The 25502-nt window shown below is 37.0% G+C and overlaps 1 protein-coding gene across 12 annotated transcripts in view; it reads right to left on the bottom strand.

Moving 5' to 3' along the window:
* TMEM117 (transmembrane protein 117) overlaps positions 1-25502 on the bottom strand; it is a 528035-nt gene that overhangs the window by 444076 nt on the left and 58457 nt on the right. The window contains exon 2 of one of the 12 annotated variants that reach the window (XM_059935707.1): positions 10321-10520. The exons of 10 other annotated variants lie outside the window; for them this stretch is intronic. The gene's annotated coding sequence lies outside the window, so the exon portion shown is untranslated. Of the gene's footprint in view, positions 1-10320; positions 10521-25502 lie in introns of those variants that run through there. One more of the 12 variants, XM_059935711.1, reaches the window with a different exon arrangement.

The following is a 25502-nucleotide window of genomic DNA, read 5'->3' as shown; positions in this document are numbered from 1 at the left end:
ATCACTATTATTATTAAATTTTTACATCATCATTATTATATGGATACCAGCTTTGAAAAATAATAATACCTATACTTTTTTTAAAATTTATTTATTTATTATTTATGGCTGTGTTGGGTCTTCGTTTCTGTGCGAGGGCTTTCTCTAGTTGTGGCAAGTGGGGGCCATTCTTCATCACGGTGCGCGGGCCTCTCATTATCGCAGCCTCTCTTGTTGCGGAGCACAGGCTCCAGATGCGCAGGCTCAGTAATTGTGGCTCACGGGCTCAGTTGCTCCGCGGCATATGGGATCTTCCCAGACCAGGGCTCGAACCCGTGTCCCCTGCATTGGCAGGCAGATTCTCAACCACTGTGCCACCAGGAAAGCCCAATACTTATACTTTTAAAATAGGTTTTTATTTAGTGTTGGGCATTCTACTGATCCAACTGAAAAAGAAAGGTTAAGCTGTCAAAACTAATCCCTTGAAGGCTGATCCATGGTTTCAAGCAATCCTGGTCAATCACAAGGCTTGGACACTGGCTCCCTGATCACAGATGGAGATGGGACAGGAGGGAATGGTCCTCCCACAACCGTAAATACTGGCAAGGCAAAACCAGGCCAAAATTCTGCCATGTCACCCACATTTCCAGTATCCTATCATCTGTATCCATGTATACATGACTCCTTCCTGCTATCCTGAACTTGGCTTTCATTCACAGCTTTCCACAAGTCCTCTAACTCAGACTGGTTCCTTGTATTTGCAAACTTGTTGTTTTCTCTGCCTATTCCATTTATAGATTTACTAAATAAAGATATTAAAAATTCATAACAGGTTCCCAGTTCCACATATATCTGAACAGACTGAAAAATCCATAACTTTTCTAAGAAATCATAACTTTTCTGTAACAGAGGTGAAGTCAAACCACTGCCCCCACGATTAGAGAGGCAGGCAGGCGAATACAGGGAGTCACAGCTGACTGCAGCAGAAACTCACGAAAAAAAACTGCCTTGGGAACCAGTGCTGGCATAGGAAGACTTGAACTGTAATTAACAAATTGCTGGAGGGCTTAGTGTGTACAAGACTTAAATTAAAAACTCCAGAGAAACCTAGCCATAGGAGAGGTAGGAGGGGGGCTCATTTTAAAATGTGTCAGAACACTCTATTCTTCTTTTTTTTTTTTTTAATTATTGCTTTACAATGGTGTGTCAGTTTCTGCTGTATAACAAAGTGAATCAGCTATACATATACATATATCCCCATATCTCCTCCCTCTTGCGTCTCCCTCCCACCCTCCCTATCCCACCCCTCTAGGTGGTCACAAAGCACCGAGATGATCTCCCTGTGCTATGCAGCTGCTTCCCACTAGCTATCTATTTTACATTTGGTAGTGTATATATGTCAATACTACTCTCTCACTTCGTCCCAGCTTACCCTTCCCCCTCCCTGTGTCCTCAAGTCCATTCTCTACGTCTGCGTCTTTATTCCTGTCCTGCCCCTATATAGAAACTATTCTTCTTAACAAGGACTGCCCTCAGGAGAAGCTACTTCACCAGACCTAACTTGCTGAATTTCAATCAGAACCTAAGTGATATGGAGGAAAAGAAATACCCAACTCTAGCCCTCTCTAACCATCCTCTCCCACCTTAGAGAACCGTGGGGGAACTAAGAAGCACGTGTAAGTTCACAGTCCAGAGGCATAGGCTCACTAAAACACTGAGGCCTAATCATAGGACTATAGAATGCCTCCTCTTCCCCCACTTCTTACCACCATATTACTAAAGGCCTATGTATACCTGGTACATCGTGTCCAGTTATCAAGAAAAAGATTACAAGGCATACTCGAAAGTAAAAACAGATTTTGATGTTTATGATAGTAGCTTATATGGAAAATTCTTAATTTTGTTGGTAATATTTTCACAACAAAAAGATTCATTTTACACATTTGTTGAACACCTACTATGTGCCTGTCAAGTGTTATATTCTATAAATATAATATAATGTAAATATAATATAAATATAATTTTGAAAATACAACAAATGTACATTTTCATGTATTGCAAAGGAGCAGGAAGCAAGAAGTATAGTAAGCTAAAATTTAAAGGGTACTAGTGAGCAAATTTAAAATCTAGGGTTACTTTAGGGCCAAAGGCCCATAAGAGCACTAAGAAAATGAAATAAAACTAAACCTGGAGGTACTGCATACTAGGAACTGAACCTGAGTCTCCACAGTAAATCACGATCCTCCAAAGAGTCTAAAGTTGTCCTAAAAGAATAGTGTCTCCTGGATTCCAAACTTGGCAAACCCAAATACATTCTAGAAGAAAACAAGCCTAATTTAAATCCTCAGAATTCCCACAGATTATATTATTAAATTATTAGTTCAAAATTAATACTCACCAAACACAAAAAGAAATGTTACTATGAGTGAGAGTTGACAAAAACAGCAAATAAAATATTTAGACCATACAAGTACTTCAGATATTGGAATTACCAAATATAAAGTATTTAAAATCTGCTGTCTTAACACATGTTAGCATTCCTCTACCTTCTTTTTTTTTTTATAAACCACTTTATTGAGATAATATATCACACAATTCTCCCATTTAAAGTACACAATTCACTGGCTTTTAGTATATTCACAGACTTGTGCAACCAACACCAGAACCAATTTTAGAACATTTTCATCAACACAAGAGATAATCCCACCCCCCCATAAGCAGTCATTCCTCATTCCTGTCACCCCAGTCCCTGGTCACCACTGCTCTGCTTTCTGTCTCCATGGATTTACCTCTTTGGGTCATTTCATAGAAATGGAATCATTCAATACGTGGCCTGTCGTGTCTGACTTCTTTCAGTGAGACAATGCTTTCAAGGTTCAGCCATGCTGTAGTGCATGTCAGTATTTCATTCTTTTTTTTTTTTTTTTTAGTATTAGTTGTTTTTTTTTGTTTGTTTGTTTGTTTGTACTGCAGGTTCTTTTCAGTCACCAATTTTATACACATCAGTGTATACCTGTCAATCCCAATCGCCCAATTCAGCACACCACCATCCCCACCCCACCTCCTCTACCTTCTTAAACATATGAATTACAGTAATAATTTCTGATACCTTTGTCTACTAATTATGTCAACAGTGTCATTTCTGGCTTTGTTCTATTGATTAATTTTTCTTCCATCATGGGTCATATATTCCTGCATCTTTGCATGCCTGATAAGTTTTTAATGAATTCCAAACATTATGAATTTTCATCTTCTTGGGTGCTAGATATTTTTGTATTCCTATTAGTACTTCTGAGTTTTGTTCTGAGATGCATTTAAGTTACTTGTGAACAGTTTGATCCTATTGAGTCTTGCTTTTAGACTTTGTTAGGTAGGATCAAAGAAGCCTTTAATCTAGGGCTAATTTTGTCCCACTACCGTCGTTCTGAGTACTCTACCTGATGCACCATAAATTCCAGATTTTTCCTCTGACTTGTGGGGACACAAACTATTCCTGGCCCTGTGTGAGAGCCAAGGACTTTACCCCTGCTCCTTTTGAATGGTTCCTTCCCCACCTTGGGTGGTTTCCTCACATGCATGTGCTGATCATGACTCAATTGAAGACTCAAGGGAGATCTGAAAAATCTTTGGAGTTATTTTGCTGTGTTCCTCTCTCCTCTCCAGTATTCTGCCCTGTGAAATCTATCTGTCTTGCCCTCCCCACACACCAAACTCTGTCTCTTCAATTCAAGAAGACACCAGGCTCTGCCTGATTTCCCTCTTCCTGCATTGAAGCCAGGAAATTCTCTCCAAGAAGTAAACTGGAGTAATTGGAGGGCTCACTTATGTAAAAAGACAAAGAGAAGATCTTAAAACCAGTCAGTAAAGGCAGATTTCTTCAAAGTAACAACAACATACCCATAGAAGATATCCTAACTGTAACAGTGGATGTCATAAAACAGTGTTTCAAAGTGCTGAGAGGAAATAACTGTCAACCTAGAATTGTAAACCTAGCAAAAGTGTCTATTGTAACAAAGGCAGCTATTTGAAGGCACCAAAGAACAAACAAGGCAGCCAAGATTGAAGGCCAAGATCCTTGAAAGAAAAATGCATTTAGATAAGTTCTCATTTATTGCTGCTTTTTCCCCTTGGGAGATTTGCTGATTTTCAGAGACCATATGGAAAACTGTGGCTTATAATTTGAAGCAGTCTCACTGGGTGAGAGAGACAGAAATTGGAATTCTGGGCTACCAATGCCACAAGGACACAAGGGACCAACTACCAGAAAAAGGGAAACTCCGAAAGTAAGCCCAAAATTCTAACACAATTTCCTATAGAGTATTTGCTGACACCTAAACTATGTAGGCGAGAGGTAATACCAAGCAAAGAATAACTAAGAGAAAAACCCTAAGCATAGGTTTTAGCAGTCTCATGATGTTGAGGAAACAAAAATTGGAATTCAGGATACACCAATTCAGGATACACCAGGAACTCTGAATGAAGTCTAGGATTTCAGATGTGGTACATTAAGGGCTATAACACAACAGTGAGGGCAAACCAGAAACAGACCAGCCCAAACAAAGCCTGAAACTCATTTTCTATGTGCATTCCAGAAGAAAATTAAATTTTCCCTAGGAAAGATTATATCATCATGAACCTCTGTAATTCTTCATATATTATCCTTGATGTTCAATAAAAAAAATAAATAAATAAGCACACAGGACAACAAGACAAGAAAAATTACTGAAAACCCAATAGAAAAAAATATATAATATAAACTCATTAATGATGCACATAGAAGTCAAAATAACTATAATTAATATGTTCGAGAAATAGATTAAAAGATTATGAATTTTATCAAAGAACTGGAATCTATTTTTTGAAATCAACTGGACGGTCTGGAACTAAAAAATAATAACTGAAATTAATAACCAATAGATAAATTTAACAGCAGTTACATATGTACATACTGTATGATTTCACTTATATAAATTTCTAGAAAATGTAAATTAAGCAGAACAGTGGTTGCCCAGAGGTTTGAAGGGATAAGAGAAAGGGATTACAAAAGCTCATGGAGAAACTTTAATCTTGATTGTGGTGATGGTTTCACAGATGTATACATATGTCAAAACTATACACTTAAATATATGTACTTTATTGTATGCCAATTATACTTAAATATATGTACTTTATTGTATGCCAATTATACCTTGATAAAGTTGTTTTAAAATAAAACAATAATTATATTATCTTTTTGGTTTAACACATATGTGGAATTTAAGTTATGACAAAAATAAGGAGTAAATGGAGTTAAAAGCTATAAAGGTCTTGTAAAGTGTTGGCAATATTAATTAAAGGTAGACTCTGATAAGTCAGTGATGTGTTTTACTCTCTAGGGCAGGGGTCCCCAACCCCCAGGCAATGGACCGGTACTGGTCCGTGACCTGTTAGGAACTGGGCCACACAGCAGGAGGTGAGAGGTGGGCAAGCAAGTGAAGCTTCATCTGTATTAACATCCGCTCCCCATTGCTCACATTACCACCTGAGCTCTGCCTCCTGTCAGATAAGCAGTGGCATTAGATTTTCATAGGAGCTCGAAGCCAACTGTGAACTGCGCATGTGAGGGATCTAGGTTGCGCGCTCCTTATGAGAATCTAACGCCTGATGATCTGAGGTGGAGCTGAGGCGGTGATGCTAGTGCTGGGGACCAGCTGCAAATACAGATCATCATTAGCAGAGAGGTCTGACTGCACAGAGACAGTAATAAATCAACTGCTTGCAAACTTATATCAAAACACTATCAGTGGGCTTCCCCGGTGGCGCAGTGGTTGAGAATCTGCCTGCCAATGCAGAGGACACGGGTTCGAGCCCTGGTCTGGGAGGTTCCCACATGCCACGGAGCAACTAGGCCCGTGAGCCACAGCTACTGAGCCTGCGCGTCTGGAGCCTGTGCTCCGCAACAAGAGAGGCCGCGATAGTGAGAGGCCTGCGCACCGCGATGAAGAGTGGCCCCCACTTGCCGCAACTAGAGAAAACCCTCGCACAGAAACGAAGACCCAACACAGCCATAAACAAACAAACAAATAAATAAATAAATAAATAAAATTAAGAAAAAAAAAAAGAAACCAAGCCTCCTTAGTGCCCACCAGTGCTTCTTAAAAACAAAAAACAAACAAAAAAAAAAACCCTATCAGTAAGTGGCAAGTGACAATTAAGCTACATCTTACGGAGTAGACTGGACATAAGCAACACACGTCGGGTGTCACTGTCTCCCACCACCCCCAGATGGAACCATCTAGTTGCAGGAAAACAAGCTCAGGGCTCCCACTGATTCTGCATTATGGCAAGTTGTATAATTATTTCATTATATATTACAATGTAATAATAATAGAAATAAAGTGCACAATAAATGTAATGTGCTTGAATCATCCTGAACCATCCCCCACCCCCTAGTCCATGGGAAAATTGTCTTCCATAAAACCAGTCCCTGGTGCCAAAAAGGTTGGGGACCACTGCTCTAGGGTGATCACTGAAAGAATAAAAGTATGTATAACCAACAAAGAAATAGAGTGGGAAAAAATAAAATACAAAAATATTTTATTTATCCAAAGGAAAGCAAAGAGGAGGAAAAAAAGAACTTAGAAAATATTAGACAAATAAAAAGCTAGTTTGTAGCAAAATGACAGATTTAAACATGCATACATTCATAATTACATAAGTACAAATGGACTAAAAATTGTAATTGAAAGACAAATGTCACAAGGATTTAAAAATAGAAGGAAAAAAAAATTGAGAGAGCATATCTTCTATATACCTTCAAAAAACTTCTAAAGGTTGTACTTCAAGGAAAATGAACCTGCCTCCAGAAATGACCTCAAAAGAAATATCTGAGACAAGAAAGAACGGTGAAAAAAGAAACTGATCAACACACATCCAATCTAAACAAACACTGTTTATATAAAATAATAAAAATATTATTGTCTACTTTATGGGGTTAAAAAGAGAACCAGAGGACTTCCCTGGTGGTGCAGTGGTTAAGAATCCACCTGCCAATGCAGGGGACATGGTTGGAGCCCTGGTCTGGGAAGATCCCACATGTCACGGAGCAACTAACGCCATGTGCCACAACTACTGAGCCTGCGCTCTAGAGCCTGCAAGCCACAACTACTGAGCCCGCGTGCCACAACTACTGAAGCTTGTGCGCCTTGAGCCCCTGCTCCACAACAAGAGAAGCCACTGCAGTGAGAAGCCTGTGCACCACAATGAAGAGTAGCCCCTGCTCACCACAACTAGAGAAAGCCTGTGCAGCAATGAAGACCCAATGTAGCCAAAAATAAATAAATTTATAAAAAATAAAAATAAACCAGAATACTCAACAACAATCCCATGTAACTAAGAAAACATTGACCTTAGTTAAAATGTTTTAAGAATTTTTATCATACGGGAGATGACTAAGACATTGATTAGCTGTACAGTTGCTAGGTTTTTAAATTTTACTTGAAACAGTGATACTTCAAGGATAGCCACTAAAAGAATAGGTATTGAAAGCATAAATTATAAACCAAATGGAGAGGTAGAGGAGAGATAGAAAAGTGAAAGAAACAAATGAATAAAATACAATCACCCTCATCCCCCCTTCCCAAAAAAGTAAAGAAAGAAGAAAAAAAAGGAAAAACTATGTAATAGAAAACACACAAAAAAGTGGGAGAATCAGATCATAATATAAATGTAATATGTTGATCTTACATAGTACAATAATTGTTAGATAGAAGATAGAAAACTGACAGAAAAATAAAATCAAAGATGTGTGTTTGCAAGAGACATGTGCAAGAATACAGTAAGGTTGGAAGTAATAGGGTGTAAAAGTATATATCAGACAAAACTAACCAAAAGAAAGCTAGAATGGGTATGAATTCTAGACAAATAGATTTTAAGTGAGAAAATAATATTAGGAACAAAGAGAATAACTACATAATGACAAACATTAAGTTCTCCAGGTAAATACAATGATCTTCAAGTTGGCACAATGCATCAAATGAGATAGATTCAAAATATATAAATAAAGTCTGATAGAACTAGAGGGAGAAATTAAGAAACCCACTATCATAGTATGAGATTTTAACATCCCTCTGCTATTTATTGATAGGTCACGCAGACACCAAACATTAACAAAGAAATAGAATATTTGAATAATAAAATTAAAACGTGATTTAATGGACTTATATTGAACCCTCCATACAGCAATTAGAGAATACATATTCTCTTCTAACATGCACTGAAAATTTTACAAATTGACCATGTATTATGCTACAAAACAAATCTCAGCAAAATTCAAAGATCAGATATCACACAGACCACATTTCCAAACAAAATACAATCAGTTAGCAATCAATAACAAAAATTTAATGATTTTTATATCTCACAGTTCAGAAATTTTAAAACGTATTTCAAAATAATTCATGCATAACACAAAAATTTTAACGGAAATGAAGAAATACTTAGAATTAAACAATTTTTAAAATATTCCATATCAAATATATAGAATAAAAAAGAAAGCATTACAAAATGGGAAATTTAGTCATCTATTGCTTATATTAAAAAAGAAAGCCTGAACATCTATAAGCTAAATATCCAACTTAAGGAAAAAAGAATAAACTTGTAAGGTGATGTTAAAGACAAGAACAATTATTAATTAAATTGAAGGTAAAAATAAAATACAAAGAATCAACAAAGCCAAAACAATTTAAATTTAATAAAACACACAGATGTCTTACTAGATTGATGAAGAAAAAAGGGAGAAGGCAATAAAAAGTACTAGAAATGAAAAAGGTACATAACCACAAACACAACAGCGATCCAAAAGAAACAAATTTCTTGAAAAATATTTAACTTGCCAAAACTGATTAAAGAAGCATAAAACTTGAATTATTCTAAAACTACTAAAGAGTTCTTCAGTAGTTCAAACATCTTTTTATAAAGAGAATATCATGCCTAGATGGTTTGATAATGGAGTTCTTTTAAACATTTAAGTAACACATAATTTCAATCTTTCAAAAACTCTTTCCTCTAGGATTTTATAATTCATTAAAATGTCTATTTAAAAGAATAGATATTGACTAAGTTGGCTAATGTTAATTTAAATCTGAAATTCAGATGTTGTTATTTGTTTTCTCAGACATATTCCACAGCTTATGAAAAAAACTTCTCAGAAGAACTTAAGCACTACAGTTCCTGAAATTCTATAGGATAGGAGTTTAGTAGATGCAGCTGGTTGGAAGAGGGAAGAAGAGCGTTGAATCTACAGTTACATAGCACTTTACATAAAATGTAGGAAAATCAATTATCCGTATTTGGGAAGGATATGCCAGAGTGCTTCTCCTGAGTTTCACACTGCCCATTTTGAGTTGAATTATTCCATTAAAGTACCAAAGATACCTTGACAGATGTTTGCAATAAATAATTCCAAAACATACAGAACCAAATCTGGATATTTCTCAACATATATTTAATGAGCATATAGGTTAACAATCTTCTAAGTTCAATATTTTTCCAACAAATATTATTTACACAGCTACTAAAAGTACTGGGGATACATATGTTTAACACATGCCATGTTATGCAGATCGTGGCAGACGGCTGGTTTGAGCCTAAAGCTGGGATTCAGACTGGTCTGATGAATTGAAAGGAAAAATTCCTAATAATTTAAATACTTTATTTTCTTGAGATATTCTAGCTGAGTATAAAATGAAACAGGCAAGACAACACTGTTTCTAAAGTACGGTGGTACATATTATGGTAAAGCTCAGCCTGTGGATCAAGGTCTGAGCCCTGTGAGACATAAGAGCATACTTTTTGGGTACTTAGGAATAAAGTATATAATTCAGAGATGCAAATAGAAACTTTTTTCTATTCTTGGGTGGAAATTGGTACAAATTTAAAATAAGAAGGATTTCATGGAGTTCATCTTTATTTTAGCAGCTTGAGAGCTTATAATTTTGGGAGCGCTTGGAAACCAGAGCATAGGCATGGATCTCAAACTGAGTAGGTTAAAACATGAAGCCATAGCAATGGAGGCACCAGCCTTAACCAGCTTCAACCCCACTCCACCTCCAGGCAGTAGACATCAACAGAAGGCACTAGAACAGAATATAGCTTCATCAGCCCATATGATATGCCCCTGGGGACTAAAAGAAATAAGTGTTTGAGATTTTAAAGAAGGCTAGAAATTAGAGGTTGCAAAGAGTCAGTGAAATGGTTAGGCACATAAATACGATCCTCTAACCCAATTCAATACTTTTAACCAAAACACACATTTGTAAATTGTGATAGCCAAACTCCAAGATGGCTCCTACTGAGTCTCACCTTTTGCTAGTCACTCCTTGTGTAGAATCTTCCCACACTGAACTATGACTGGCCTGTGACCAATAAAATATGCTTGAAGTGACAATGAGTGACTTCCAAGACAAAGTTTGAAAGACACTGCAGTTTCCACCTTGGTTTCTCTCTTGAATTTCTCACTCTGGGGGAATCAGCTGTCATGTCTTGGGGACAATCAAGTCGCCCTATGAAAAAAAATCCACGTGGTAAGGAACTGAGGGGTCCAGCCAACAGGTAGCACCAACTCGCCATCCACTTGAGAGAGCCATCTTGGAAGAGAACTCTCCAGTCAAGCCTTCACATGCCTGTAGCCCTGGCTGATATATTCACAGCAACTTCATGAGAGATTCCCAAGGCAGAACCCGCCAAACTGTTCCCAAATTCCTCACCCAGAGAAACTGTGTGAGATCACAAATATTTATTGTTGTTTAAGCCTCTAAATTTTGGGATAATTTGTTACACAGCAATAAATAACTCTAGGCTCTGTAATTATTCCAAAAGCTAATAGGAGCCACTTCAGAATGTGAAGCATGGAAATAACAAAACCTAATATGATATATGGTTTTTATGATGAAAGACCTGAGATCACAAAATAGAAAATAAAAGTACAATATTCATAGTGTAAATGCTTACTTTACCTTAATAAAGTGTTTGACATTATGGTGACAGAGCAAAAGAACTTTTGTGGAAATAACCATCATAGCATAAAAGCCTTGAAATAATTGAGGAATTTCAAAGGGCAACCTTTGTGGAGAAAATGTTATTAATATTTTCTTTGGATCTCTTCTATAATGCACATAATGTGTCATATTTCTTACTATATTTTATACACTATTAGTCAGAGTTTTGATGCATATATTACCAATAAAATTTAAAATATAGGAGTTACTTTAGATGATCAGTGTCTATGCAAACTGAATGAATAACAATGCGTTATAATTTAGATGTTAGGGTTTTTTTTTCATCTTTGAGCATGCAAGCAATAGTACTTCCAAGTTTTAATCTACTAATATTTATAATTTATCTCAGATATAAAAAGAATAAACAAGCAAAACAAAGAATCACACCACATTCTGCATTTACAAATTGTATTTACAGAAAAGAGATAAATGTATACAACCCATTAGAATCTACTGTACCATTTTTGCTTGAAATCCTACTCCTACAGAATCCATTATTTTTATTTAGTTCTTATATAATAGACACTTATGTAGTGTTATGGTCTTCTAGGCTGTGTTATAGGTATTTTATTAAAGAGTTACTTATGTAGCTTTATTCTAAGCTTTGATGGCTATAATTTAATATTTAATATTTGTATAGTGTAAATTGCTTTCCCATCCTGAACATCACAACTGTTTCTCTTCTATGACTTAATCACTGTTGAATATTACTGACATTTATTTTCTGTATGAGAGGGCATGAAAAATCTGTGGTTAGAATATTGGTATATTTCAATACTTTCAATTCAAAGAACTATTTGTCCTCAGTGCAGTTCCATGACTATACAAAATGGAATTGACTATTTCTGTAGTACACCAACTTGAAATTATGACAGACAAATTTTGGTTTTGTTCAATCAAGTATGCAAACCAGCAGCTTCAGAGAGATCAGTAGGAAAATCTTTCCAAATATAATCTCATTTGAATTAGTCTCTTGTACAGTGTTAGAAATAGTTATTTGCCAGTGCCTGGGGGAAGTAATAACTTATGATGTGTTGGTGGTGATGAATATTGATATTGTAACAGGCTAGATGCTACAGTGGTTTATCATTAAGACATAAGATAAAACAGTGATACCTATTGTAGGACCACATTGGGAATCATTTGTGTAATTGCCAATGTGTGACTAGATGTCACCGTAATTTGCACATCAAATACATGAAAAAAAAATTTTTAGGCAGCTTTTAAATGCAAAGTATTATCTGAAATCTCAGCTATTTCTTTTATTAAATATGTCAAGATAAATCCATTATAACTGTTCATACCATTTTTTCTAACCACCAAATTATCACAAGATGATTAACACTATTGGAGAATGTCTATTCCCCACACCAGGTTGTTTCCTTCCAGGTAGAAAATACTCCACCAGGTACATTACTTCTCGCCTCTCTCCGCTTCAGAGGGGAAGTGACTTATCTGACTGATCATTCTGGAAGAAAACTGGCATGTGTAGCTTAGCATCTTTTCTCTAGAGACCCAGTTTCTCCTAGAGAGCCTGACAAATTCTGCTCTGCTCCTCCAGGGGAGGTGTGTCCATGCCGTGTTGCCTGGGACTGGGAAGCCTACTTAATTCTGGAGGTGAGTGTTAAGAAGTCCTCTTGTCTGCAGATACAAGCTACATTCCCCAGTACATTGTCAGAATAGAGGTAATATCTTGGTCACCATAATATTTATTTCTGTCTTACTTCTTAATTTATTTAAAACTTGGGCAGAGAAGAGGGGTGCTTCTTCTTGGGTCTCCTAAAGGACTTAAAATCATCAGTGATTAGAACAAACAAATACTCTACAGAAAGACAAAATGCAACCACCCAGACAATAACCAGCATTTTCATGAATTCCAACTTTTATACTTATACAAACTACCTAAGTTGTTTGAAGTCACAATAAGGAGATTCAAAGAATTTAGGCAAAGGTAAGGTTAATAAATTAACATGGCTTAACCAAGAAAACCTCAAAGCAAAGATGATATTCAGACCAACTGAAACATAATATTAAGATGATGTCATGCTAACATAAATTCACCAAATTCATCACCTTAGTGTAATGACTTTGCTTTAAAAAAAAAACAGACATATAAATCACTTAGTATAATTAAACCAGAAGCACAAATAAGGCTAGATTTGCCTGCTTGTTAATTTCAGTAGCATTCTCTGTTTTCCATCACTATCAGGATGTCATCAAGGATGTCTTATTTTCTAAAATGTCCTTAAGCACAAACAAAAAATTAGAAATAATTAGATTCATAATCAACCTTTACAGACAATGAAGTTACTGCTCCAATCCCTAAATGTACAGCCCTTCCTATTAAGAGAAGCCATTGCAAGCACGCTGTCTTCTAACACCAAAGAGAAGGAATGACTAGGCAAGTGTTGAGAGAAACCAAAGTTTGTGAGATATATTTGACTCAGTGTTAAATCCAACAAAAAGACTCCCTATTGTGCTTTTTTCTGGTCCTGCTGACAAGAGGTGCTCTAGTGCAGGCAATTTGGAGAAAGAAAGATTTAAGACTGTGTACAGTAAGGTTCAGGAAGAAAGGTCACCTTAAGAGCATAAGAGCGGGCATTTGGAAGATGTGTGAAGAACAAGAGGAAAGCAACCAAACAGAGGAAAGGATGGAAAAGCAGCCAATATAAGAAAGTCATTGAATGGAAAGAATGTCAACTGAGTAAAGAGGTGAAACTCATTTATTCAATGAATATGTGTTGAGCGACTCTCTTATGTAGAGCCTAATCTTAACTTCTGTTATGAATGTGAAAACTCTTACTTCCCTTAAGGAACTTGACATTAGCTGGGGAGATGAGACACACAGTAACAAAATGTAAATAACAAAATATGATTAAATAACACTTGCATTGTTATTTAATATATGATAATAGAGAAAAAAGGAAGAAAGAATGGAAGAAAGAGAGAGTAGAAAAAATAAAACTTTTACTCACTCTTCCTCTTTGCCAAGGTCTTTCACATATACTTCATTCAAATGTCACAGTAAGCACTAGGTATGATTGCCCCCAATTTACAGATGAGAAAGTAAAGGCTCAGTGAAATTACATAATTTGTCCAAGATCACATAACTAGTAAGTCTAGGATCTAAATCTAGCTCTATCAGATTCCAAATCTTTTTCTCTTTCCACCAAACAATAATTTTTTAATATAAGAAACTGTATGTAAGGGAAACCAAGTGCTGGAAAAGGAGCAAAACACATTGATTCATCTATGCATCCACCAAATATTTACTGAATACCTTCTCTGAGTACATGCATGTGCTGGAGGGAAATGATCAGAAAGAAAACCATGTGTCTACATTTTTCAAGCTTCTAGGCTAGAGATAGGTAGTTAGGCAGAGATAGATAGATAGATGGCAGACCGACAAATGCAAATAAACAGAACTAAGTAGGAAAAGCACAACAGAAAAACCAGAAAATGCTATAGGGTTCAAATGAGGGTAGATAACATTATTTTAAGAGAATCAATAAAGGCATAATAAAAGATGGAAAGGTGGGCAGGTTTATTACAACTGGAGCCAAAGACTCCAGTTATGGAGGACAGCATGAGTAAAAGATATACAAAGCAAATATAGATCAAGGACTAACAAAAAGCAATAGTGTAAATGAAGTATAAGATACAGGAAGCAGACTGCAGGAGGGAAAGCAAAAAGGTAAATTGGGGTCAGATTGTGGAAGACTTCAAATATCTGGCTAAGTATTATGTTTAATTTTGAACACAATGAATAATTAGGTTTCCAAGCAGAGAAGAGGGATTCTCTGTGTTATGCTTCAGAAGATAAATTTATACAAAGTTATCCACATTGTAAAGAATAGACTTTAAAATGCTATTGAAATAGTACAGGTTTGAAGTGGTATGATGGCAAAAAGAATGAAAAAAGGAGAGGGGTAGGAAGAGGTACAAAGACATTTAAGGGATAAAATCCATAAAATTTGGTAACTGATATCCTCTTGAGTATAAAGGAAAGAGAGGTCAGAGAACGGTTTCAGTGTTTCAAACTCAGGAAACTGGAAAATAGTAATGGCGGTAACAGAGAAGGGAAAGATGTAGAGAAGGACAGCTGGGGTAGGGGTGCCGTGGAGGGAAGGAATCAGAGGTCGAATCTGAATCTGCAGTTCTAGTAAAATCTCAAAATGGAGAGGTCCTAAAAGAGATGGAAATATCATGAGTGATGTTGGACCTAGAGATATGAACTTGGACTGCATGAACCCAGAGCTAATCAGTGAATTCTTTAGAGTAAATAAAGTCACCAAAAGAGAAAGCATCCATTGAGGAAGAAAAGAATGGAGAGGAGGACTAGAGATACAACATTATCTCTAGTGTTTGAATCATAGAAGTTTGAGCTTTTGAATCATAGAAGCAACTATGTCATGTGGTTCACTTAGTACTTGTAGGAAACTGGAAGTTAAGAAACCAAAGAAGGAGACCAAAAAAAACAAAAAAAAACAAAAGCAGAGTAATATAGTAGATAATGTTTACTATGGAAATCAAATAAGAAAACCTCAAGGAGAGTACAGTTAACAGTATCAAATTTTACAGAGATTGAAAGAATGAAGACAGGTCATTTGAGACTGAAGAAAGCATTTCCAGAAGCATGGTGAGAATGTTAAAGTGGCTTTGAGTGGTGGCTAAGACAGACAGCTGTGGAACTCAGTAGAACACAGGGTAATTCCCAGTGTTGAGGCAATCATAGAGGGAATTCTCTGGTGGTCCAGTGGTTAGGACTCCGCGCTTTCACTGCCGAGAGCATGGGTTTAATCCTTGGTTGGGGAACTAAGACCCCGCGAGCCATAAGGCGCAGCCAAAAAAAAAAAACTGTGTACAGGAGGCAGGCATAGAGCCAAGAGCAACCCAGACCCACTTCAAGCATTGTACCAAGCAAGTATCATATTAGTTTAAAAAAAAGAAAAAGAAAGAAAGAAAGAAAAGGAGAGGGGGAAAAAGTTCAAAGGCCTAGAGTCCAGAAAGCATTTATCTTGAAATATAGAATCAGAAGTAGCTTCTAACTAACTACTCAGTTATACAAAGCCATCCAAAAGGATTAGTATGGTGAAATAACCTTTTGTTTAGGCAGTGATTAATTCTCAGGTGAGGTTGGCACTGAAAAACTTTGCTGGAATTTGGTGACAAGTTAAAAAAGAGAAATTTTTTAAAAATGTATTCAAAATTCCTGCAAGAGATGTTCTAAAAATGGAACCAAAAAATATGATTGCTGACGACATAAAAATAACCATCAACTTTCATCGGACTACACCAGATGGAGCCTGCCTACACAAAAAGTGCACAGTCACTAACTATAAAAATAAAAAAGAAATGTTTGGGCGAGGACAGACTGAGGTCTCTGGTAAAAACCGTGATCACAGCACTCTGCCGGGAGTCCTACAGCACCATGTATGCAATATTTTTGTCAAATAATATGAGTGTGTCTGGCAGTTATGTTCTATCCCAGGCTGTGTCCTTGATGATAAGTGCATTCTGATGGAGTGGAAATAGAAACTGAAGGATTCCCCTACCCACTAGAGAAGAACACTAAGATATCAATCTAACAAACCAGTAAGGATGACTAAATGTCACAGACTGAGAGACTGGAATAGAGATCAGAACAGAAATCTAAATCAACCTCAACCAGCCAAGGTCTAAAATCACAACCTAAGTCTACACAACCAGACCATAGGGAAAGGGCATCGCTGAGATCCCTCACTCCAGCTGCAACATTCTGTGAGTTTATAAATCCTTATAAAATTTCTTGCTTTTTGCCTGATAAAAGTCTAAAAGAAACCTAATGTTAGAAATAAATAAAATAATTAGTTTGGAAATTCATGTAAGAATTATGAACCTTCCTGGTTTTATTTCAGCCCAGGAACTTAAAAAAAATAAATTAAGCTAAAAATTATACACCTACGTTTACGCTATACATAATGAGTAAGGGTGAGGGCTTGGGAAACAGACCACCAAGGCTCGAATCATGGTTTAGCCACTGCCCACTGGGATGACCTAGAGCCAGCTGTGTAACCCTCTCCACCTCTGGTTCTTCATATGCCAAGTGAGGGTACTAATATTAACCACATCTTAGGATTTTTCTTAGGGTTGTATTGCAACTTATACATCACTTACTCAAGAGCCTGACACAAAGCATGCCCTCAAGGTGAGTTGTTATTATTGTTTTATCTCTGCATCAGTAAATCACATTTGATCTCTGCATGCAACTCATCACATCTACAACTGGGCATAGAAGGGTCTTACCTAAGTGGTGTCAGATAATCTGAATATGCTCTAGGAGGTTGCAACCCTAACCTGGATCTAACTGTAGCAGGAAAGAAGGATGGACAACGGAGGAATAGCAGAGGGGAGTGTAGGCATTGAATACTGAAATTGTACCAGCCAGAAGAAGCCTACATCTACTTCAGGACAACAAGAAATCAGATGGAAGCAGAGGCTCTGCCCAGTATATCTACCTGGCTTATGGTTTAGCCCATTCAACCCTAGGGAATAGATGAGTCCTGTGATGGAGTAGGAAAGCTGCAATAGATAATCTTTGATTTTTCAGTCCCAGGAGCTGCAGAGAGAGCCCCATCAGGACCTAGCAGTTACATATTCCAGCAGCAGTAATGTAACAGCACTTCATTGTGTTTGTCTTTCTGACAATGTAGAAAAATTTATGGACTAAGATGTTCACATTGGAGTGTTGTAACTAGTAAAAAAGGCAGCATCCTATGAACATCCTAAATGTTCAACCAAATATCAGGGTGCAATAAAGTGATAAAATCATGCAGCCATTAAGATGCAGTTATAAATGATAGTTAATGACCTGGAAGGGATGGAATTATAATAAATATTGAATACACAGTCTAAGTTCATATTTTATAAATACATATTCCCAAGAACACGTCAAAATATTAATAGTGGTGGTCTCTAGACAAAAGGATTACAAGAGAATTTTTCTTCTTTGAATCTTGCTACATTTTCTAAATTCAATACAATATTCTTATTTTAGCTTAATAATATAAGCGATGTTTTTTAAGAAAAAAAAATGGTTAACATGGTTTGCATTAAGTCACTGAAAATGTTTGGCAGTGAAGAGCAAACAGCTGGGACAGGGAATCCCTCCCCTCTCTCCATTCCATTTCCCCTTGTACCTTTCTCCCTCCATGCGTTCCCTCTTCTGCTAGCCAAAGAGACCAGTACAATCAGGTGGCCCCAAAATATAGCTGGGGAGAGGAGAATGAGTTAGTAGTTGCTATGACTCTATCCTCTCCTTTTTCCTTACCCAGTCCTCACCCTTTCCCTGCCACTATTCACCATAATGGCCATGGCAGTTCTTTTTCTAGATCAAATAGGAGAATTGTTAGTGTTAGGGGCAGGAAGTGGCAATGTCTATAGTAGCAACAGTGAAATGTGGTCATATCCCCCCATTAAAAAAAAATAGTCTTTCCTTACCCTCACCTGCTCCTCTACGTGAGGATAATATATACTCAATAAACATTACTGAATTTTTCCCTCCTTCCCCCTTTCTTTCTTTCCCTTCCTTCCTTCCTTCCTTCCTTCCTTCCTTCCTTCCTTTCTTTCTTTCTTTTTCTTTCAATAATGGAAGCAAACATTCTCTATCCTCCTTTACCTGAGCAGTCATCTAAATTAGGCAATTCTAGGGTTAGTAGACAACCATTATCCCGGGACTAAGATGCAATAAACCCTTTTGTGATCAAGCAAGAGTGTTTGGCTACGCAAAGTTATCATTGAAGGGGATGTAGATCAATTAGCATAAGGAGCCACTAAGATTTGAAGTTAGGCAGATTTATTGGTCCGGGGCAAAGAAGAGTAATAAAGGTCTAGAAACAAAATAACCGAGGCAAGGAGAGCCATGGCTGATGAACCAGACTCAAAACAAGATGTCCAGGGTCCACAGCAGAGGGATGACTTTGGCCTGTCCTCCATTTCCAGCCACCTGTCACAGTGCCTGGACCCTAGGGGGCAATGTCTGGTCACAGGAATATTAACTGAAGGGGAAAGCTAAGTGTGAAGCTCCTTTGGTAAATGCCACTGAAGGGTGGGCCAAACCTCCTTCATAGAACAATGGGTAGGACCTGTGCCTTGAGGGCAGTGCAGAACAGGGGTACCTGTCGGCCTGAGAGGGACCATCACTTATGCTGACAGGGTGTAGAAGCAGAAAAAGAAACGGCAATAATACGGTTCAAACATCAGTGCTTTGCTTTGGGGATGAAGGCACCCAGACCGTCCCTTTAGAGTATAAGCTTGGGGTTCTTGGGCAAATCAAGAGGAGAAGGAAATCCCCAAGGAGATACTGCGTACTTTCTGATATGCAGATCTATAACTGGTTTTAATTCAAATTTGTGGGCTGGGGGAGGTGGTGGTGGTGAATTTACACCACTGAGTATTATCGAGTGATCCATAACTGTTACACTATGAACAAAGTCAACTATGATCAAACCTCTACCCTCTGAAGCTTCCTGCTTCCTCTCCCTTTGATCCCAAAGTTTCCATATACGCAAATGCATTTTAGACAGAGCCTCGATTTAAAATTGAATTGATTTCATAAACGAGAGAGAGAAGAAGAAAGATGAGCCACTGCTACTGCCCAATTTCATCAATCCTAGCACCCTTCCATATGGAGATTTATCAGTCCGAGACTGTAAGAGTAACCCACTGTTCCCCATATCTTTCTCTATCACGCATTTAACCAGAGGCTGAGAGCTCCAATGGCCAGAACTGTGTCTCTTCTGTTCTCTACTGAATACTTAGCACAGTGCTTGGAACGTAGTAGGAGCTCCACAATCACTTGAGAAATGAATGAATTCGTTCATTCAATCACCATATCAGACTTGCAGCCAAGATAAGGAAGAATAAGAAGTGATCACAATCTCAAGGAAGAATGAGTGTGTTCATTCTTAAGACACCTTCAGCTATGAGGAGGGGAATAAGGACTGACGGAGAGGAAGAGGAGTAAAAACCAACGCAGAATCAGAACAAGTTTACTAACTCCATTTTTTTCTCCATAGACAAGTGTTGCTAGCACCAAGCCCTCCACACCTATCCTTTCCCTACCCCGCTTCCTGACCCCCGCTCTCCACACATCGATTATACATCAGGCTGCAGGATCTGGGCTTGCACTTAATTGAATTTACCCCAAGCCTTCTCCTGTGATCCTTTGTCTACCTCAGGATGCACCAGAGAAACATTGGAAAGGATAAAGCATTTCTACCTTTCACATCTGGATATTTATACCTAACATCCCAAAAACATATGGGAGAATTAAGTCTATTGAAATGCATCAATATAAATGGAAGTCCCCATGATACCTTTTATCCTATTTGACAAGATATATTTAACATTCTCTCACTTGTAATATTGCTGCTCTCAACTGTATTTCTGTAAACAAATAAAAAATTATTTTTCTTTTTGCCAAGATGGAAGTGAACAAAGTGCTTGATGAAAAGGAGACATCAAGTTCTCCTTTATTCTCGTATTAAAGTATATTGTGTGACACTGTGCCTTGCATAAATCCAATTTATATTGATTTTCTGGAGATAATACAGTCTAGCAGTAATGGCAACTTGTCACACAGTGGCAAAAATGGAAATGACTCATAAACTTAAGACAACTGGGTGTTAGGATTAAATAGAGTGACAGTTGCACACAGTCAAATATACCTCTAATAGCTTCTGCTCCTTCCCTTGTGTCCAGTTCCTGTGCAAATGCCATTCAAATAGTCCCAGCCTTCTATAAAGAAAAGTCCTTCTCAGTTAGCTCCCTTCCCCTTGGATATAATTAGGTCCTTTATATTGCAACATGACAGGACAGATACCTAAGACAAATTTTATTAACCTATGTGAATATGTGGGCAGTAAAAAGTTTAAAATATGATCATAAAACTATGACTTTTTTATTACTAGACATCGTTTCACTTAATATTTATTAAGCATAAGGCACTTTACCGTGGTGGAGGGTGAATCAGAATCAGACATCCAGCTCAAGGATTTAAAGTTTGGTATTTATGTCCTTAAAGTCAGGTTACCTAACAGGAGTCCAAGAACACATAGACAGTTCACGAATAAGCTTTCAGAGGCTTATATACCTCTTAAAGCAAATGCACTGTGTTATACATTGGTAAGTCCATTTGGCAGGGTCAGATGTTTGATAGATACCAAATTTTCAAAAGGATTGGTGGCCCCAATGAGGTTAAGAACCACTGACTTGGGGCTTATAAAAAGTATTCCATCTCTCAAAATATTTCCAGTTGCTCAAAACATTTTTTGAACTTTTCCTTCGGAATGTTTCAAAGCCTAGGACATCTTTTGTGAAAAATCTCAATGATGCCAAGTCTTCCTTCGAGTGGGCTCTGGTTTTTAAAGTCATCCAAAATCACAGTGTAAAAATATGATAGGTAAATGCTTAAACTGTGAAGTTTATTTCTGGTTGAAATGAAAATATAAAGTAATGAGACTAATTTTCTTGAAGGACATAAAAGGGATTAAAGGCTACATGTTAATTGAAAATCACATGGAAAATCACCAATAAAAACATCAGCACCTTAAGGACAATATTAACCAAGGCGGGGGGGGGAATCATATTTTCTTCATTCATTGAACAAATATTTATTGAGTGTCTACCATATACTGGGCATTCTTGTAAGTGTTGAAAATACAGACAAAAATCCCTGCCTTCATGGAGCTTCCATTCTACCATCTTTGTTTAATAATTCATCTAACATATATTGGTCAACTATGAATAAGTATGAATAGAAATAAAATAGAAAAAGTAATATAGAAATAAAAAGAAAATATGTTACAGAGAAAATAATGTTTGGGTAGAAAACTATTAGTTGGTAAAATACAACGTAATGCTTAACATGCTGGTAAAGATATTTGGTAAAAATGAACAGAATCATGGTAACCACAACATATTGTATATAAATAAAGAAATAAAGGATATTATGTGCTTGATAATTCTAAGAAAATATATCTTCTTGACTATATTCAGTCACCTGATCTAAACAAAAGCAACAGAAAAATTTTAGGGATTTGGGAGTACAGGATCATAAGATAACATGTAGGGAATGAAAAATAGGGTTGTCAACAGAATAGGTTGGGGGCAGAGTTTACTCCCTTCTCTATAAAGTATAAGGATATGTCAGAGCCAGATCCAGGAGTTCATGGAAAAAGAAAGTTCTTGCTCCAAGCCTAAATAACTGTCCTAAATTAAATGAATAAGTTAGTCTTCATCCTTCTCTAATCTGAACACTTCAGGTTATTTCTAACACACTTAAACTACAGATAAAAAGCCCAGACGTGGTATTTTTCTGGCATTATTCTTTCCCACACACACAAATAAAATAGAATAAGATATTACAAATGGTTTAAAAAGTATATGTGAATTGATATAACAGTTGATGAGAGAAATGTAATGGATCCATGGGGTCGGTCAGGAAGAGAAGCAAAATTATTCTCTGCTCCCCACTCCCCATCAGGATTGCCCACCAACTGTCCCATTGTGTGCCTCAAAAACTCAATTGGGTACATGTTGAGGATAAGAGAAAGAACAAGGAATCTTCAAGTGTTCTAGCTTAAGTACTAAGAAACTCATCTGATGCCTTTCAACCGAAGCCACAATTTCAAAGCTTTCTCTGCAAAATTTAGGGAACTAGAAATCTTGAGACTGGACACACACCCTTGCGCTCAAAAAACAGACTTTTTGATATGCAAATATTGAATCAAATGCTATTTGGAATGAAGAAACTGGAACAATAAGCGACTAAACTGCTTGGTATAATGACATAGAGGAGTTGTTTTTCTTGGATACAGAGAGTATTAGCTGTATGATTGTTTTTCCTTCTTCAGATGGGTAGAGGACCAGAGAGATGGAAGCCAAGGCGTTCACCTGAGGGTGATAAATGGTCAACTGGTACAAAAGAGCTGGCCAGGACCTCGGGAGGAAGACTCCCCTGTGAAAGGGCAGGTGAGGACTCTAGGGCTGGTAGTATCAAAATCAATTTTAACATTTATGCTATAGGCCAACTAATGAACTCATGTAATTTTAGGCCTGATGTTAAGTGTATTTTAATATATGCATGTTGAACTGAAATGTAAACATTTCCCTGGACTGGGTGAAGATTTTTCTTCAGGCCATGGAGATTCAGTGGCAACTCAAAAATCAAATCATTGTCAGCAGATCTCTCTGATTCAAACACATTCTTCTCTGCTATTTGGATTTAGAAACAGAAAAATGCCTCATCTGTCTAGCCATGAATTTTTCCACCAATTTCAATGCTTGTTTCACTCACAAATGAAAGGAATAGTTTCTGAATCTTTTAAAAACCAACCGTCTACATTATAAAATGGTTGCCAGCAATTCCGGGTATACTGAGAAATTCCCATTTAAAAGATGAAGCTATCATTTAAAACACTAATATCATAAAGGATTTTAAAAGTAAACGGTTGTTTTTAAGTAAATAAAAAATTTTTTTTAAATTTAATTTAATTTTATTTTTTTGGCTGTGCTGGGTCTTCGTTTCTGTGCGAGATCTTTCTGTAGTTGTGGCAAGCGGGGGCCACTCTTCATCGCGGTGCGCGGGCCTCTCACTGTCGCGGTCTCTCTTGTTGCAGAGCACAGGCTCCAGACGCGCAGGCTCAGTAGTTGTGGTGCACGGGCTTAGTTGCTCCGTGGCATGTGGGATCTTCCCAGACCAGGCCTCGAACCCGTGTCCCCTGCATTGGCAGGCAAACTCTCAACCACTGCGCCACCAGGGAAGACCCAAATAAAATTTCTTTTAGTGAATTATTTAAAGAATCTGGTTTATCCTATGATTTTGAAAAGATTTTTTTTAAATCATCCTTTTTAATCTGTGACAGTGCTAAGATTGCTCAGGCAAACCAATTTTAGAAAAATCAAAATGTTTCTTTTCTTAAATTATACCACCTGACAAGATGATCATGCTTTGACTTAGATAAAACGCAATACTCTGTGAATGCACGATCTTTAAATATGATAGTGATAAAGTTAAAGAGTTGAGCTTTGTTTCATTTTGTGGAAGAAAAAGTTAAGACATCAGAAGAATGGTACTTGAGTACATAAAGGAGACATTGAGGCAGAAGTAAACACTCACTCACCCACTTTTGGTGGTAGGAAGATTATAAAGTACAGGATTCCTGTTCCAAAAGGTCAGATAATCAGATAACCATGGCTAGGCATATAAATAGTCCAGGCTGAGCTGAGCCGCCAGATAGAGTGTTGCTTGGGTTGAATCATCTCCAAGAAAAAGAGCCCACTGGCAGAAACTTTTTTTAAAAAGTGCAGTTATATCAGACATTTTTACATTTTCTTTAATGTCAGAGCTCCTGAAAAGCCCACATCTTAGGCTATAAATGTTCCCTTATCACTAACCTCTTCATCTTGTCTTTACCTAAAAATCCACTTCAATGGGTTATATTTTTTCAAGTATTATAACAATTGAATGAAATTGAAGGCAACACATGAAAATCATTCAAATAAAATTTTCTGCTGCACTGATATTTCCATTTAAGAAAAGTGGGATGACTCATTCTGATGTCTTCTCAGCTAATTTGTATTTTTCTCTGTTCTATATTCAATAGCTCCCTTTTGTATTCAATTGGCCTCATGTCCTCAAAACTCAGTATCTTATAAAAGTTCTTATTAAAATACCAGAAGAAGCAGTAATCAGTAGTGCTTAGTGACCTTTTCCCAACCAGCATTAGAGAAACCAGATTTTCCTTTTCATAATTTCATGGTATCCACTTTCTTTAACTTGGAGCCAAAAAAACACAATACTTATTCTGAAAAGCACCTGCCAAGTAGCACCAAGAAAGGTCTGATATATATTTTACTCTTGTTCTAAATGTAACTGGACACTACAAAATCAAGTAAATTTCAAGAGACATTAAAACTGGTAAGAATAAAATTACTAATGTCACAATTAAAAAATTCCATTAATAGCTCATTAGTTTTCCAGAAAAGATCAACCATAAAATAAAGGTCTTCAATCCTTTAGTCTGTAATTTAGTAGAAATAATTTATTGGTAGCACTTGTTTTTCCATTTAAATTACTGTTGGGCATTTGTCCTTGCTAAGCTACTGTTGGGTTTTAATCATTTATCCAGTTTTTCAAGATAATATTGAAATCTTATTTCCCAAATTACAAGCTACTATTTTTATTTAATGTCATTTGAGTAATTAATGGCTTGTTCTCTAATTTATCAATTTAATGTAAGTGTTAAATAGCACTAAATTGAGGCCTGGCTCCTCTGGGTCACCAAATACCCATCTAACTTCTTCTAAAACATTGATAGTCACTTTTCAGTGATACTATTGTGGTCTGTCTCATTCCAATACCCTCTTACCCCCATGTCTCCTTTCTCCACACTGGGAGCCATTTAATCTCTCCTGGATGTTCAGTCTTATCTCGGGCTTTGGACC

The sequence above is a fragment of the Balaenoptera ricei genome, chromosome 10 (assembly GCF_028023285.1).
Source record: "Balaenoptera ricei isolate mBalRic1 chromosome 10, mBalRic1.hap2, whole genome shotgun sequence".
NCBI classification, from domain to species: Eukaryota; Metazoa; Chordata; class Mammalia; order Artiodactyla; family Balaenopteridae; genus Balaenoptera; species Balaenoptera ricei.
The sequence above is the reverse complement of the archived record's forward strand: the minus strand, read 5'-3'. Positions and strand labels throughout refer to the sequence as shown.